This window comes from Balaenoptera ricei, chromosome 20 (genome assembly GCF_028023285.1).
Source record: "Balaenoptera ricei isolate mBalRic1 chromosome 20, mBalRic1.hap2, whole genome shotgun sequence".
Taxonomy (NCBI): Eukaryota; Metazoa; Chordata; class Mammalia; order Artiodactyla; family Balaenopteridae; genus Balaenoptera; species Balaenoptera ricei.
The window spans coordinates 10615049-10631757 of NC_082658.1; the positions used below are offsets into that span (position 1 = coordinate 10615049).

A 16709-nucleotide genomic window follows, 5' to 3' on the forward strand; every position below is an offset into this window, starting at 1 on the left:
ATCATCCTTGGAGAACCCACCTAGGAAACTGGGACCGGAGAGTGAGCCATGGGTCTGGCGTTCAAACCCAGGCAGTGTGGCCCTGGTGCCCAAACTCTTAGCCACTGTGTGGTCTGTTCTCCTCTCCCCTAAGGGAATGCTGAATGGGACCACCCTTCAAACACCGAGAAGACAGGAGTCCGGCCACACATGGCCTCCTGACATTCCTTAAGGGACAGCACCTGAGGGCCTATGGGAGCCGAGACACCACGGGATGAGTCTCCGCTGCTGGCCGCCAGAACACTGTCACACACACACCACCAGATGAGTGGCCATCGGTGAAGCATTTTCAAAGGAGTCTGAAGAAACTGTCTTTGCAAAACCGAACTAGGTTGGCTCCAGTATAAACATAGTCACAAGGCCAAAGGGAGGTTTATAAACCATAAACAAAGACCAAGGCAGAGGCCAGCATGTGGGGCAGGAGGGGGCGTCTCAGGGGAGTTCCCCCGGGCCATTGCAAGGACCCAATCTTGTTTAATATCCAAGCTAATGATCTGGAAGACAGCAGGCAGGTCGGGAGCAAGGTCTGTCGGGGAGACGGGCAGGCGGGCGCTGCAGTTTGTGTCGGGGGGGATGGGGGGTGGCAGAAATGACCTGGAGGGAAGGTAAGTGGTTCCCAAGTACACTGAGATTCAGCTTGAGGGAAAATTGCGAACGCTCAAGTCTAAGAGAGAAGAAGAAGAAGAAAACCCAGCCTGAAACAGGTATTTGCTGAGCAGAGGAAACCCAGGAAGGAGGAACCGTGCCACATCAGATGCCTAGGGGTCCTGTACTTGAGAAGCTTGAATGCAATAAGGGGGTGTGATTTGTGTTTTCAGCGCTTTGCGGGGAGGTAAGAAAGTCCCTCAGAGGAGGTGGAGAGTGTGCTGCTCAGGGCATCCGCCGAGGCCACACTCACCCAGAGGGGCCTTAGTAACAGAAGCAAGCAGGTGATCAGATTCAGGGAACAGAACTACCAGCCTGTGCACAAGAACCCATTCAACACCCATCACTCAGCTGCCTGGGGTTGACCGGAGGAGGGAACACTCTGGAAGGTCGGGAGGGTGGACACAGGACGGAGCAGCTGGAGGGTCGGGGTGGGGGACCGGGGCTGCAGGGGGGTAGACTCTTCCTAAGAGGGATCTCATCAGGCCCCGCCCCCCAACCCTCTGCCTGCCTGCACCTGAGCTGAGAGGCTGCAGTGGAAACGTGTCTAGAAGGTTGATTCAGCCGACTGAACAGTGCCGGGCCTCCCTGCTCAGCCCATTCATTGCTTGGGAGGAAAACGAAGTCATCAGCTCCGGACACATGTGGAAATTTACTGGAGCAGCCATTTCACGCTGCCTTGTGGGGACTGGGTTAGTCATCCAGTTAACCACATATTCCCACAGCCCCCCTGTGCGGAGGCTGCGTGGGTCTGCTGGGAGCAGGGCGGGGAGGGCAGTACAAGAGGGGGTGCATAGGCTGGGGCTGGGCCCCACACAGAAAGGCAGTGGCAAAGGGCTGACAGAGAGCAGGGTGAGCTGGGGGGATACAGGGGGTGGGAAGGGGTGCGGAGGGGCAGCTTTCATGGAGCAGGACCACTGAGCCCGAGAGGCTGAATCAGGCTCTACACAGGCATTAGCTTTAAATGCAACCGGCCCCCACTCAGTAGGCATTTACGGGGGGCGGGGGTCTTGTGCAGAGCAGCTGGACTACTCTGGGGCCTCTTACCATGAGACCCCAAGGAGAACCAGCAAGGCTGGTCTCAGGCCTGGGAGCCAACAGTTTGCCCCAAGTCTCAAATGGGCAGGAGCTCAGATGACCTCTACTCTCTAGCATATTGTTTGTGTTCTTACTGGAAGTGACCTCTTTGAGGACAGGGAGTTTTGTGTGTTTTGTTTTTTTCACTGCTGATACTCTGATACCTAAAATACTATCCAGCGTATATTAGATGCCTAGTAATTATTTGTAGAATGGATGAGTGAAGGGATGGGTGGATGGGTGGGTAGATGGTGAATGGTGGATGGATGGATGGATGGATGACATGTGGATGGTGGATGAGTGGGTGAGTAGATGGTGGATGAATGGATGGATAGATGATTGAGGGATAGATATGGATGGGTGGGTAGATAGTGGATGGATGGATGGATGGATGGATGGAGGGTAGACGAATGGATGGTTAGGTGATGGGTGAATGGATGGAGTGGCCCCCTGCTGCATCTTCAGCAATTCCTTGAACATCAAGTTCCAGGTGACTGTGTCCTCATCATCAGTCCCCATCCCAGCCCCAGGAGACCAATGAAGAAGAGACTTGGGCTGAAAGGGTCGCTGGAGAGTCTCTGAGCCTAAGCAAAGCACGGGAGATGCTGAAGAAGACCCAAGAGGCTGAGAAAGCCTTGCCCAGCTCTTGCGAGGATTAGATGAAATAATATACATAGCGGTACTTTGTAAACTACAGAGCAGTGAACACATGCGGAGTACTCATGCTTTATTCTCCATCCCGCAAAGACTGAAGCACCCTCCCTCTCCTCTGGCGGAATGCTTGGAGAGCAAAGCCACTTTCTTCCCACTGTAGCCCCAGGACATGGCCAGAATACTGTGAGCACATCACTGTGTTTACAAGGGACAGCAGGCAGCTAATGAGTGACTACTGACCACTGACCACCTGGCCCCTGCTGTGTCCAGGGACATCAAGTGACCATAACACATGGTGGCTCATGCTTTAACACCAATCTCCAAATCTAAGATGTCAGCCAGTTCTGCCCACGGCAACATCAGCCCCACCAGGGCCAGCCACTCCTGGCACAAAAGCTGCTCACTTGTCTTAAATTGTGACGCCTCCCTGCCTTTCCCATCCACAATGGCGTTGCCAGCTTACTGACTACAGTGGGGTCTTTACTGAGCTTAGAACTATGCTGAGGGCTTTACTGCATCAGCTCATTTTCTCCACCCAACTGCCCTACAATGGAGGATGATTGATCCCATTTCACAGATGGAGAAACTGAGGCCAGCTGGGATTAAGTAACTGGCCCTAGGCTACATATTTGACCAAGGTGAAGCTAAGACTTGGACCGACACCGACTCTTATGCACCAAGGCCCCCACCAGACAGACCCAGGTGGCTCTTGGCTGTTCCCCAAATCAGCTCCACCCTCAAGGGATCATGTTCCCATAATTAAATATACCTTGGACCGTGACTGTAATTCCCAAAGAGGTGTCTCAAAGAGCTTTAGGGGTTTGGGGCCTAAGTTTAGAACCCCCTAAGGTGACTACTCTGAAAAGGGTCTTTTGGTCATTTTCCATGTACCTACTTGGGCCTTGGGTTCACCACAGCGCTCAGGGGCCCAAAAGTGTCAGGGCGGCAGTGGCAGGGTCACCCAAGGAGCTGCTGGGAGGAGAGCCTGGCCTCACCAAAGCCAAGTTGGCCAGGCACTTGGCTCCCAGGAAACAGCCTTCCCCTTGGCTCCCAAAACCCCAGACTTTCCTCTGCCTCAGACAACCCCAAAGGTGAGCAGAGCAGGGCCAGCCACTGCTGATTCACATGAAAACAGACAGGGTTCACGCAGGCGTCCTGAGACAGCTACAGAGACCCCAGGCCCATGAGCCCACTGTGTCAGCACCTTTTCACCCAAATAGGGTCACCACCAAAGCTGAAAAGTGCTGTGTGTGTGTGACAGTGCTCAGCGCCGCACAGCCTGGGGTCCAGCACAGGCCAGCACAGTTCAGCTGGTCAGGAAGCAAACAACCTTGAACTCAACTGACTCAGGCACTGCAAAAGGAGTCCTCTCCACGTCCTGGCTGGCGTCACAGACCAGCAACCAGCACCCCAGGAGCAGCCCCCACCTCCTCACCAGGGAGGGGCACAGGCTTGTGGGGACTCAGGCCCAGGATGGGCCCAGTCTCCCATCCCCACCTGCACCCAGCAGCACTGGTGCAAAGATGTTGTCTCCTGGTATGGGGATGTGGTGGCACTGGGTTTCCCATGCACTGGTTCCACAAAATCCAAGCTGTCTCCTCGACACGCTCCCATCATGAGTGAGGACAGAGGAGATGCGCAGTGGGCAGCACATCCCACCACGTGAGGCCAAGCTAATCACTCTACCCCAGAATGCAAGTTGGCAGCCATTCAGCAGCCACCAAAGGCCAGCAACGGGCAGATCAATAAGTCTTTGTGACACACATTAGCAAATTCATTAGTGAAATTAATTCTCCCCACAAACAGTTGAGATCATGTTAAAGAATAGTTTGTCAATTCCTTTTTTTTTTTTTTTTTAATTTCCATGTGTAAGGAACGGCGTGGAGGCCACGGCTCCTGGGAACCAAGTTGAGAAGCCCTGAGCCCTCACCTGTGTCCTCAGTTTCTCCATCGGCAGAGGAGGCCAAGCACCTCTCAGGCCAGAGTTCCACAGGTCTCCCTAATGTCTGCCTAATGTCTGTCTCCTCTCTCGAGTACTTGAGTCTTTTCTGTTTTCTTCCTCTCCCCTTGAAAAATCAAGTAGGATGAGTGTTGGGTTGAGCTGGATGCTGGAGATTAGATTGCATCTGTCTGGATATAAATAATTTACTGCTTGATGGTCAGAGGGAATTTAATTAGTTCTTGTTCTCCTGATAGAATCAGCCCACCATTGCTAAAACATTTCACTCTGAATTAGTCTGTAAGGGGCCAACAAGGCAATGCTAATTTTATACACATGACGTCCCCCGCAGCTTCTGAAAATACACATCCAGCATGAAGCACTGCCCGGCTGTTGCAGCCGCTTTGGTGTCTGGGGGCGCTGGATAAAGTCCAAGGTGGCTGGAGAGAGTGGAGCCGGGGAAGGGCCAGAACTCTACTGCCTTCCATTCACAGCTCTTCTCCTCCCAGCCACTGGATAAAAGGATCAGGGACCAGGTGACGTGATCAGTGGGTGAACTGGCCCAGGCAAGGGGCTTGTCCCCACCCCAGGATTCCAGCAGGAAGCACTCAGTAGAACTACACATTTTCCCCCTTCAGAGCATGGCTCTGCTGGATGCCAGCCTGCCCACCTGCCTGGGGAAATCACAGCTCAGATTAGGACCTGAAGATGAGGCCCTGTACCAACCAGCACACGCCCACTGTCTCCGCGGGGGCAGCACAGGGAGGTGATGAAGGGGAGCGAGGAGGCCCTCGCTTGTCCTGAAATTCCCTTTAGGAACATATGAAATGAAGTGGATCTCAGAAAACAAGCCAATGGGATCAATAGCCCACAAAAACCACCATGATAGAAAGATGCTCTGGAATGTGGGAACGTAGTCAACGGGTCTTCTCCAAGAAATGTTCAGTGAGAAGGAAGAGGATGAACAGGCCAAAGGCTGACTCATCTGTTGAGCTGAGACTGCCCCTGTCAGAAACTGCGGCCCATGAGGCAGGAAACAAAGGGCCATGTTTCTGTAGGCAAGGAAAGGGCAGGATTCCACTGCTGTCAGCTCTCTTGTTCATTTGAAAATGAAGACGGCCACTTCTCAGCATATTTATATCTTTGACCTACAGAGGACACGATTTCATGGCACGATTTAAAGAAGTACCTGTTTCACCACAACCTTGCCAACACTGCATGTTTGCATTTTTTTAGGCCTTTGTTAATATGAAATGGGAAAGGGGGTGTCACGCTGTTTACATTGGTATGGATTTGATTACTAGTGTGATTAATTTTCTTTCCACATAGAATAGGAATAGAATATGTCCTCTTTTGCAAAGTGTGCTCTGTTTTGGCACTTTTCTTCTTTGGAATTAAACCAATATGTTCTTCAACTGCCTGTCTGAATCCCCTGCTGGCCTGGAATTTAGGTCACAGAGCGTGTCTTTTCTCTATCTGCTTGTCCAGTGCAATGCTCTCCGTCACAGAGTAGGCACCTAATAAATATTTGTTGGGCGAAACAGAGAACAGAATTGAGGAAGTGAGTTCTGTCATGGTTCACAGAAGCATTCCTCATATAGAGGAAGGAAATTGGTATAACAGTACTCAAAAGAAAATCATCTAAGGTTAAATGAGAACTAACCCTGTGCCCACCCCCCGCTTAACACTCCACGTGTCTCTGTGCCCCCACCAGCATGACGCTTGGCCCCAGTGCAGATGGGGGACCCAGGGTTTCCTTGAGGTAACTTGCCCAAGGTCACCCAGGTAAGGGGTGATGACCAGCATTTACCCCAGGCAGGCTGGCTCCTGCTCTCATTCTGACCCACACTTGCACGTGTGCAGTCCAAACCCTTCTGGCTCCTGGCTGGGTGGCCCCAACCTGACTCTTTCATCCAGCCATCCTTCCCCATGAACTTAGGGCCAGATGAAGGAGACATAGTCCCCACTCTCAGGAAACCCCAAGACGTGTTCACCATGCTGGGAGGAAGGCGTGCGATCCACCAGGCATCACCAAACAGGAGACAGGACGACCAAAGGGTAATTCAGCCTCTCACAACAATCAAGGAAACACAAATGAAAGCCGGGCGCGATAACATTTCCACCTACTAAATTGGGGAAGATCGCTCCGGAGGATAACAGCCGTGTTGGCCAGCTTGCGCACTGACACCCGCAACAGCTGATGGGCACGTGTTAATGAGGGAACAAACTTCCTGGGGACCCCTTAGCAAAATGTTTCAGGAGCCTTACAAATGTTTGTGTTCTTTGAACCCAAAATTCTGCTTCTAGGAATTGATCTCACAGAAATAATCACAGGCACAGACCAAGATTTATATACAAGGAAGTTAATCACAGGATTATTTATAACATGGAAAAAAACTGGAAACAACCCAATCCGCCAACAGGCAAGGAAGGAAGAAACAAATTACGAATTTTCGGGACATCCATGCAACAGACTAGACAGCAATCACTAAAGACTGTGGTTTTGGTGGATGCTTTAAACATGGAATGACGCTCACCATATAATTTTGAATGAAAACAAGGCAGAGACTATATATAAATGTCATCCTAATCTCATTTTTAAATGCATATTTTGAAAGACTAGTAAGAAATAAACCAAAATAATAAAGTAGTTACCTCTGGGTGGGAAGATTAAGGTTATGGCTAATTTTTGTTCCCATCATTACACTTCGCTGTGCTTTATTTTTTACAAAAAGAAAATATTTACTATAATAATAATAAATATTTTTAAGTAGCAAAGAATAAGTTTAGCACATCACTTTTTTGTCTGTGGAATTCATTTTGGAAGCTTACTCGGCTCTTCAAAGTCCTTTATGAAATGGGGCATAGAGATCTGAAGACAGGACCCCAGCAGTGCTCTATCTGAGAAAGGATAGAGCAGGGTCTCCTCCTTTCTGCTGGAAATAATACTTCTATTAATGCAACTTAAACCGCCTATGGATTTTTTTAAAAATTTATTTATTTTTTGGCTGCATTGGGTCAGTTGCGGCACGCAGGATCTTTCGTTTGGGCGCGCTGGCTCTGTGTTGTGGCACGCAGGCTTCTCTCTAGTTGTGGGACCTCAGTTCCCTGACCAGGGATAGAACCGGCATCCCTTGCATTGCAAGATGGATTCTTAGCCACTGGACCACCAGGGAAGTCCCATCCCCCTATGGATTTTTGATGCCACCTTATCACACTGTTGGCTCACACGGTGGCTTGCTTAGTATTATATTTGCCACCACCTAGCCCTGTCTCACCCATCACAGGCTTGGAGAGTTTGGCTATTTGGACCCAAATAAAGTGCTTTCAATTTATTCCTACTAAATTGTATCCTGCTAGATTCATCCTATCATTCTAACTGCTGAGATATATTTAAATTCTGAGTCTGTCTACAAAATGCACTCACCATTGCTCTCAGCTTCGTATCATCCTCAAATTTAATAACTCTGCCACCTGTCCCCGTCTGAGTCATCAACCCCCATAAGGAGCAGGAAGAGCATGACGACAGAGCCCATCTCTAGATGGCTTATGGCGCATCTCTAGAAACCTCCCTCCATGTTTTATCCACTTGTTAATCAGCTCTCATTTGTTGTTCAACCAATTATAAGCATTTTGAACAAAGGCATTTGACAAGGCTGTCATAGTCCCTATTTGAGCCTTGCATGCTGTATCTGGGATCACCTACTTGTCCACTAAAAGAAGCGGCCAGACAGTCTTCCCCAGTAGCTCCTTCCTCCACTGCACTGCCCGGCACTCCAATGGGACTCTCAGCTGTGTGCCGGAGAACCAGTTAGGACCATCGTGGGCCCCAGTCCGCCATCCGTCCATGTGCTATGCACCTTGGACCCTTAAATAGGAGAAATGCTGAGGTTTACACCAGATCCTAAAGCCAAACCCTGAAACCCCATACCTTCCATTTCACGCTTTCAACCACGATGTTGCTTGAAAATCACCACGCCAAGGGGGCATCTCTCCTTATGATGGATGGAATCCACCAACATAGGTGGAGCTGTACAGGGCTTCCAGGCCACCCCAGCCAAGATGCTGACCTGCGTGTGGATGGGGACCTTGGGCTGCCCTTGAGCCCAGTGGCAGAAGCCTTACTTGCCATCCTTTAGATGCAGTGTCCATGGTTCATCCATTCCATGGATCTCCGAGCACCATCAAGAGAGTTACTACAGACGGGACGCCTGGCAGATCACCATGGGGTAAATGGCTTGTGCCTTGAATCCTACCAAACAGGTTCAAGTATCTGCCCTGCAGTGAAAGAGCTACCTGCAGTGTGCTTAGCTTCTTCTTAGGCAAATTACCTGGCTTGTCTGTGCCTCCATTTCCTTCTTTATAAAATGAGGCCACTGCTTTAAGGATTCCCAAGTCTCTGGCAGAGGAAGCCATCGCCTGTGTTGACGACAACAGTGTCCTCTCTGGGGACTTCATCTCTGGGCTCTGGACTCGCTCCAAGGCAGGGCTGGCTGACTGAGTCATGTCGATTGAGAAAACCTTCTTTTCTTCCAATTCAACAAATTCAGAATTTGAAAATCCATTTGAAATTCACATATAAGAACTTGCCTGACCTTCCCCTCCATACTCTCTATTAAGAGATGGTTTGGGGACTTCCCTGATGGTCTGGTGGCTAAGACTCCACCCTCCTAATGCAGGGGGCCCAGGTTCAATCCCTGGTCAGGGAACTAGATCCCACATGCCGCAACAAAGATCCTGCACGCGGCACCAAAGATCCCACGTGCCGCAACTAAGACCCGGTGCATTTTTTATTTTATTAAAAAATAAAAATATTTATTTTTTAAATAAATATTTTTTAAAAAGAGAGAGAGATGGTTTGCAGACCAAACCAATAGCACAAAAGCCCCCAGAAGGCTGCTTGGATGCTCCCAGGACCACCTGGGCCCCTCGGGAGCCAGGACCCAACACAGGGCAAAACACACAGGGAGCACAAGGGCCTCATCTGGTCTTAGTGCCATGAAACAGCACTGGGACCCCCAATTCTAATATTTCAAATAAGTATGTACACAAAGTACAAATGCCCTATTCCTTTATTATGGTCTCTAACAAGCAAGCTTTTGCAGGCCTTCCCCACCTCCCACTACAGCAAAACCTGGGGTTAAGGCCTCTTTTTTTCAACATTTCTCCCCATGCCCATGGCTGCCTGACCTTACCACACTCCCCATATTCAGAACAGGCGATTCCTCCCTATCAAAGCCTGGGCAGATGCAAGAGCCCCATCCACTCAATGCAGGGGACAAGCAGGCTGAATTCCCACCTTTGCCCCATCAAAAAACCCTCCCTCTGAAAGTGACTGGTCCATAACCCAGGATCCTGCATCCCACTCGCAAACCACCACTGAGGACAAACCAGCCAAGCCCCCAAATCCTGCTCTGTGGGAGCAGCTAGGCTGGTGAACCCCCCTACTGTCCCCAAATCACAGATTCTCAGATACAGGGTGGGGACCTGCCAAGGGGGCGATGGCGCTTCTCAGTCCACCCTCTAGCCACACACTGGCTTCTGAAGAGAGCAAGGAAAACCTTCACTAGCCTCCCAAACATGTTTCTTCTTTTCTCTTTTTTTTTAAATTTATTTTTATTTATTTATTTGGCTGCGCCAGGTCTTAGTTGTGGCACGTGGGCTCTCTAGTTGTGGTGCACAGGCTCTCTAGTTGTGGCACATGGGCTCCAGAGCACATGGGTTCAGTAGTTGCAGCATGCAGGCTCTCTAGTTGTGGCGTGCAGGCTCTAGAGCACACGGGCTTAGTTGCCCTGTGGCATGTGGCATCTTAGCTCCCCAACCAGGGATCAAACCCATGTTCCCTGCATTGGAAGGTGGATCCTTTACCACTGGACCATCAGGAGAGTCCCTTCTGTTCTTCTTTTTTTGAAATACTTTTATTGTGGTAAAATATAAGTAACAGAAAATTTGCCATTTAACCATTTTTACATGAACAGTTCAGTGGCAATAAGTACATACACATTGTTGTTCAACTATCACTAACAACTGTTTCCAAAACTTTTTCATCAATTCAAACAGAAACTCTGTAGCCATTAAGCAATAACTCTCTCCCCTCCCTCCAGGCTCTGGCAATGACTAATCTACTTTCTGTCTCTACGGATTTGCCTATTCTGGAATTTCATATAAATGAAGTCATACAATATTTGTCCTTTTGTGTCTGGCTTCATTCACTTAGCATAATGTTTTCAAGGTTCATCCACATTGTAGCATGTGCCAAAATTTCACTCCTTTTCATGGCTGAATACTATTCCATTGTGTGAATATACTACATTTCGTTTATCCATTCATCTGTTGATAGATACTTGGGTTGTTTCTACCTTTGACTATTGTGAATAATACCTATGAACATAGGTGTACAAATATCTCTTTGAGACCATGTTTTCAGTTCTTTTGGGTATATGCTAGTAGGTTTATTTCTTTAATCCACCAACCTGCATTTATTCCATTTGCTGTTGCCCAGGGGTACCTGCTGCAAACATTGGCACCAGATGCAAGATATTCTGGTGGCCAAGGTGAACTTCTGAGAATGTTTGGATGGAGGGATGGACTGATGGATGGATGGATGGACAGGTGGATGGATGGATGGATAGATGGATGATAGATAGATGGGTAGATGCATGGACAGATGAGTAGACACCCCACTATCCCACTCCTCTACCCTATCTTTCCCCAATTGACTGGCACAATAGCAGTTTAAGAATTTCTGAGTGGACAAGGCTTCCTGCATCTCAAATGTTGTGTGTAAATGACGTTTCCCACCAAGAGCAAAGACTGCCACTGGCTCCCAAACCCTCCTACCCCTCAGAATCACCTGGATAGCACTTTCAAAGTGACACTTTACAGGACCCACCCCAAGACTCTGACCCATCAGGCAAGAATGGTGTCCTGCAGTCAGTATTTATTCTAGGCTCTCCCAAGGCTCAGAGGATCAGCCAGGGCTGAGAATCCCTGGTGTAGGTCTAGCTCTCCAGGAGTGGGTCTGGGGGCCCCGCTGCTCTGCACAGCTATAGCAGCATGGGTAGCTTTTAAGAAATAGAATGTTGTGTCTTAGGAAGGATGGAGAAACCTGTAAATTACAGATAAGAGACTGACTGCAGGATGAGGAGGGGCCCTGGGGGAAAGAACTTTTTATGAAACAGAGAGGCAGGAAGGAGAGAACGAACGGAGCCAGAAGAGCTGTGAGGAAGTTAATCTATTAGGTAATTATTGTAATGCTGGCTCCACAGCCCCTGCCCTGTCCTAGCTGTCATTAACTCACTGAAAAGGATGTTTCTCATTACTGCAATCTCACCCTTTGGACTGATGATCTGGTGATCTGAATGATCACTGATGATCTGAATCTGACTGATGATCTGAATCTCAGGTCCAAGATTCTTAAGGAATCCCGGAGTCTCCTGCATCTCTGAGTTCTCTAAAGAAGTCTGCGTTGTGGTTTCCAAATACACATCCCGAATAGGGGAAGCAATAGACCATGCCCTTGCCTCAGAACAAAAGGCGAATCATGGTCCTGCCTGTAAAACTGGCTGAAGCGAAGTCTTGACTTTGTTCCATCAAGCCCAGGTGAGGACAGGCTGTGATGCTTCCTCCTTCCCTAGTCTGTCTGTTCCTGAGGTTGTAGGACCCTTCGCCCGCCCCAAGGACCCTTCGCCCGCCCCCCACCAGAGGTTGCCTGGCCCCATTCTGCCCCGAGAGGAACCAAAATTCACAGAGGCCCAGAGAGAGTAGAAAACCCACACCCCCATCTCCCAGTGGACAGAAGAAGCCCCAAGGCCTGCATCACCCCCACCCCAGGGAGCAGCTAGCATCCCAGTGCCTAGGGCCCATTCCTCCAATACACATTTACTGAGCATCTACTATGAGCCAAAGGATCTCACGTTGACAATGACATCCATGTCCACCTTCAGGCCTCCAGCCCATTTTCCCTTCTCCAAAGAGCGCTTTTTTGAAAAAGCAAATTCCATCATGTCAGCCCCTTGCTTCAATCCTTAGTTTAATTAATCAATCAAACCTACAAATACTTCCTGGGGCACAGGGTCAGATTTCACTCCACACGGGGCCCTCCAGTCATGGCGTGCCCACAACCCACTACCCTTCCTGAAGGCATTCGGCCACATCAATGGGGTGGGAGTTAGGGAGAGGTGGGGTCCGGCAGGGGCGGGGCCAAGTCAAGTCCGAAGAACCCAAGAGCTGGGGACCCTTTCCTTGGTGGTCAGTAGTGGGAGCCCATCGCCCTTGTGTGCTCATTTCTAAAGTATCAATAGCAGGTAAGGGATCAGCCTTATCCTTTTACTCTATTGCCTACAGCAGTTTCCAGACATGCTCATTTTGGGTGCCCATCTCAGCAGGTAAACAGCAAAGGCCTGGGTTTCAGCAACAAGGCTCTGAGGCCTGGAATAAGGACCGAAATGCAGGACGGCAGAAAGCTTACCAGTAGTGCCCCTCCCTCCCCAGGACACCATCGCAACGTCCCTCCCCACCCCCACCCCACCTCCACTCCACGTAGGGTTGCCAGATACAGCAGATAAAAATACAGCATGCCCAGTTAAATTTGCATTCCAGATAGACAACAAAAACCTTTAGTGTAAGTATGTCCCATACAATATTGGGGATATACTCATTCTAAACAATCACTGTTTATCTGAAATCTGAGAGGCAACCCTTTACCCCATGGCATTTGACCTCTTTCTCCCCCGTACCTCAGTCACTGCCACCTCCTCTCTGCTCCTCCCTCCACCAAAGGCAAGGGCCACTCCAGTCCACCCTAGAATTCGCCCTTCTTCCCAGAGCTTTGTAAAGAGCTCTAGAAAATGAAGCAGAGGTACCAAAAATACTTCCTCAGGGCCTGAAGCAGATGAAAAGGAGAGAGAGACAAAGTCCACCAATAAAGAAAGACAGAGGAGGACTGGGCAGATGAGACCCCGTTGCCTGCCGGTGTCCTGTCCACACACCTACCTCTGGGTGATGCAGTTCCAAGGGGTGACCTGAGGCTCTGGGCATCTCTGGGGACCTCATGGAGCCTGCGGGGAGGGGCTGGGAGATGAGAGGCCCTTCAATGCTCTGCAATGGCTCACACCCCCAACACAGGGAAAACAGACACTTTTCCTTTAAGGGGCCAGGCCCTCACCATCCCACAGCTGTGGCCACTCCGAGTGAAAGATGCTGCTGGGAGAACCACATCTGGGATTTTCCAAGGCAATGATTCAAGCCAAATGTGTTCCAAAACCTCACTGTCGAGTCTAAGTGATTATTTCCGCCTTCCCATCTTCCTCTGGAATGTTCCTTCTCCCTCCCCTCCCTCCTGCATCACCTGACTCCCATCCCCATCCTGGTTTGGGTTTTCTTTATGAATCTGCCAGCAAGGGAAGCCAAACCATGACAGGGGTGGGGGAAGGGGGGACGGGACATGTACCAGCCAGAGAAAGGCAGTGTCTCCTTCTCTACCTGGGCCAAGGATGACATTCTCTAGGAACACACAAGATTGTAGAGGTGGGAAACCAGGCAGGGGAAAGAGGACCACAAACTCCAGATTCTGCATCCTGCAAAAAAAGGGTATGCTCACCCCCACACATCCCCTACACCGCCACCTCCCGGGCCTGCTGCCCGGGAGGAAGTGAAAATGGTCCTAGGGGGCAGGGTGAGCAGGATGGGGGGGGAGAGATTTGGGGGATTGTTTAAAAATTATTCATCTGTTCACTTAATAAGGATTTATTGAGCAGCTACTAGGCTGGTGCTGGAGAAGCAGTGGTGAGCAGGACGGCAGGGCTCCAGCCTCCTGCAGTGGTCAACTGAGTCCTCCTCACACCACAGTGTGCCCCCAAAAAACATGGGGTCCTGTTAAGGGGCAGATTCTGAGCCAGCAGGTCTGGGCAGGACCTGGATTTTGCATCTCTATAGCTCACACGTGGGTGGATGCTGAGAGCGAGGCCCCGCTCTGAGCCAGCGCTGGTTCCCAACTTTGAGTGCGTATTGGCGTCACCTGAGGAATTCTGAAATCAACTGCTGCCTGGGTCCCACCCACAGAAGTTCTGACCTGTTGGTGTGGACCACAGTCTGTGCGTCGGGGATTTTGAAAGCACCCAGGTCGAGAACCACTGGTCTAATGGGAAAGATGGGTCGTTAAACAGTTCACCAAACTACGAGTTATTGAGTTACAATTGTGGAAACCCTGCAAAGAACAGGAGCAGGCTGTCTCACTATTGCAAGGACACGCACTAGGGGAGCAGGGGCTCCCAGGTTAAGGGGTTCTCAGTGAGCAGATGTTGGGGTGACAGCAACCAGGGAGAGGCATGGAGACAGACTCACATGGGCCAAGGTCCTGAAGACCAGGAGAGGCCAATGGAGCTGGCATGTGAGAGGTGCCGGAAAGAGGGTTGAGGGGGTGGGGAGGCAGGCAGGGCCGGGCGGGTGGGACTAATGGAGCCCGAACCATCTTCCATAGGCAGCCCTCTGAGGGGGTTTCAAACATGGGAATGACAAGATCAGATTTCCTTTTTAAAAATATGACCGACTTTGGCTTAGAGAAATGGGTGAGACGAGCACCAGAAAAAGAAAGAAAAGAGTAGTTTGAATCTCCATCACTCACCTTTGAAAAAGCAATTCAAAATGAGGCTAAATACCCGAGAACTGGAGCACATCTGCCTTAATGCCAAGATGAGGTCGGGTCATTTCCAACTTCTGGGAAAGAGATAAGGCCCTGCCCGGAACAGGCCTGGGGCAGCAGATTTATCTGACAGCTCAACATGCACTGTTTTCAGTCTGGCCCACTCTGCAATGGTCTGCAAATTATTTCCTGGGGGCTTCCCTGGTGGTGCAGTGGTTAAGAATCTGCCTGCCAATGCAGGGGACACGGGTTCGAGCCTTGGTCTGGGAAGATCCCACATGCCGAGGAGCAACTAAGCCCGTGAGCCACAACTACTGAGCCTGCGCATCTGGAGCCTGTGCTCCGCAACAGGAGAGGCCGCAACAGTGAGAGGTCCGCGCACCGCAATGAAGAGTGGCCCCCGCTCACCGCAACTAGAGAAAGCCCTCGCACAGAAACGAAGACCCAACACCGCCAAAAACAAATTAATTAATTAAAAAAAAATTATTTCCTGGTTTTCCTGCGATCTGAGCAGACCTCAGATCAGGCTGAAACCACCAGTCAGAGCCTCGCTCCCAAGGGGAGGTCACCCAGTCCTGTTGGGAGCCTGGAAGGCCACTGTGATGGTCAGTTTTATGTGTCCACTTGGCCACGCCATAGTTCCTAGTGATTCAACCAATGATCTAGGTGAGGCTGTGAAGGTGTTGTGTAGTTACAGCTCCCATCTATAATCAATTGACTAAGCACAGATCTTCAATAATGTGGCGGGGGTGGGCCTCATCCAACCTGCCTAAGGCCTTAAGAACATATACTGAGGTTTTCAGGAGAAGAAGAAATTCTTCCTCAAGACTGCAGCATAAACTCCTGCCTGAGTTTCTAGCCTGCCAGCCTCCCCTAGGAATTTCGGACTTGCCAGCCCCCATAATCAAGTGAGCAAATTCCTTAAAATAAATTGCCTGATATAGATAATGATAGAGATAGAGATAGCCAGAGATAATAGAGATAGAGATAGAGACAGAGATAGAGATAGAGATAATATGGATATGGATGCGGATGGAGATGGGGATAGAGATGGAGATATACGAAATTGTCCTATCGGTCCTACTTCTCAGGAGAACCTCAACCGACATAGATACACACAGCTCTGGCCTCAGATACCTCTAATCACCTCTCACCTGCCCATGGTGAGATCTATCCAAGCATCTACTTCTCCATCGTTAAAATGGGGTTCATGGAAGCCCCAACCCAGGCCCCATGGGCCTGATTAGGATGGAGCAGGTAACTCAAACCTGTAGAACGCAGCATGCTAATAGCGCATTACTGGGAAGCATCATCCGTACTATTCACTCTGACAGGAAATGTCCCACACCAGACCCCCATCACAGCTTCTCGCTCAAAACTGGAGAAATTATCTTGGCTTTGAAGAGGACAGAGAGAACTAGTGCAGAAAATTTCTATCATCTTCCAACTCCCAGATTTAAGCTTCCCGACAATTAGATTTCCCAACAATTCTGGCTAGAACAGAAAAGCAGGGAGTGAGAAACACGTATGAGAACCTGGTGGAGTGTAGGGTCGCCAAAGGAACGCAGTACTACAAATGGAGCACGCTGGCACCCTCAGCACGGAAGCTGCACGACCACAAAGAAGAAGAAAGGCAACAGATTTTCACATACCCAGGTGGACTCAGCTGGACAAGAAAATGCCCTAAAGGGAAAAGGAGCATGATCCAAAAGT

At 49.9% G+C, this 16709-nt stretch overlaps 1 protein-coding gene across 3 annotated transcripts in view; it reads right to left on the reverse strand.

The window, feature by feature from the left end:
• The window catches only part of RBFOX3 (RNA binding fox-1 homolog 3), a 439432-nt gene that overhangs the window by 394792 nt on the left and 27931 nt on the right, over window positions 1–16709 (reverse strand). The window contains exon 1 of one of the 3 annotated variants that reach the window (XM_059908966.1): window positions 13349–13408. The exons of 1 other annotated variant lie outside the window; for it this stretch is intronic. The gene's annotated coding sequence lies outside the window, so the exon portion shown is untranslated. Of the gene's footprint in view, window positions 1–13092; window positions 13123–13348; window positions 13409–16709 lie in introns of those variants that run through there. One more of the 3 variants, XM_059908967.1, reaches the window with a different exon arrangement.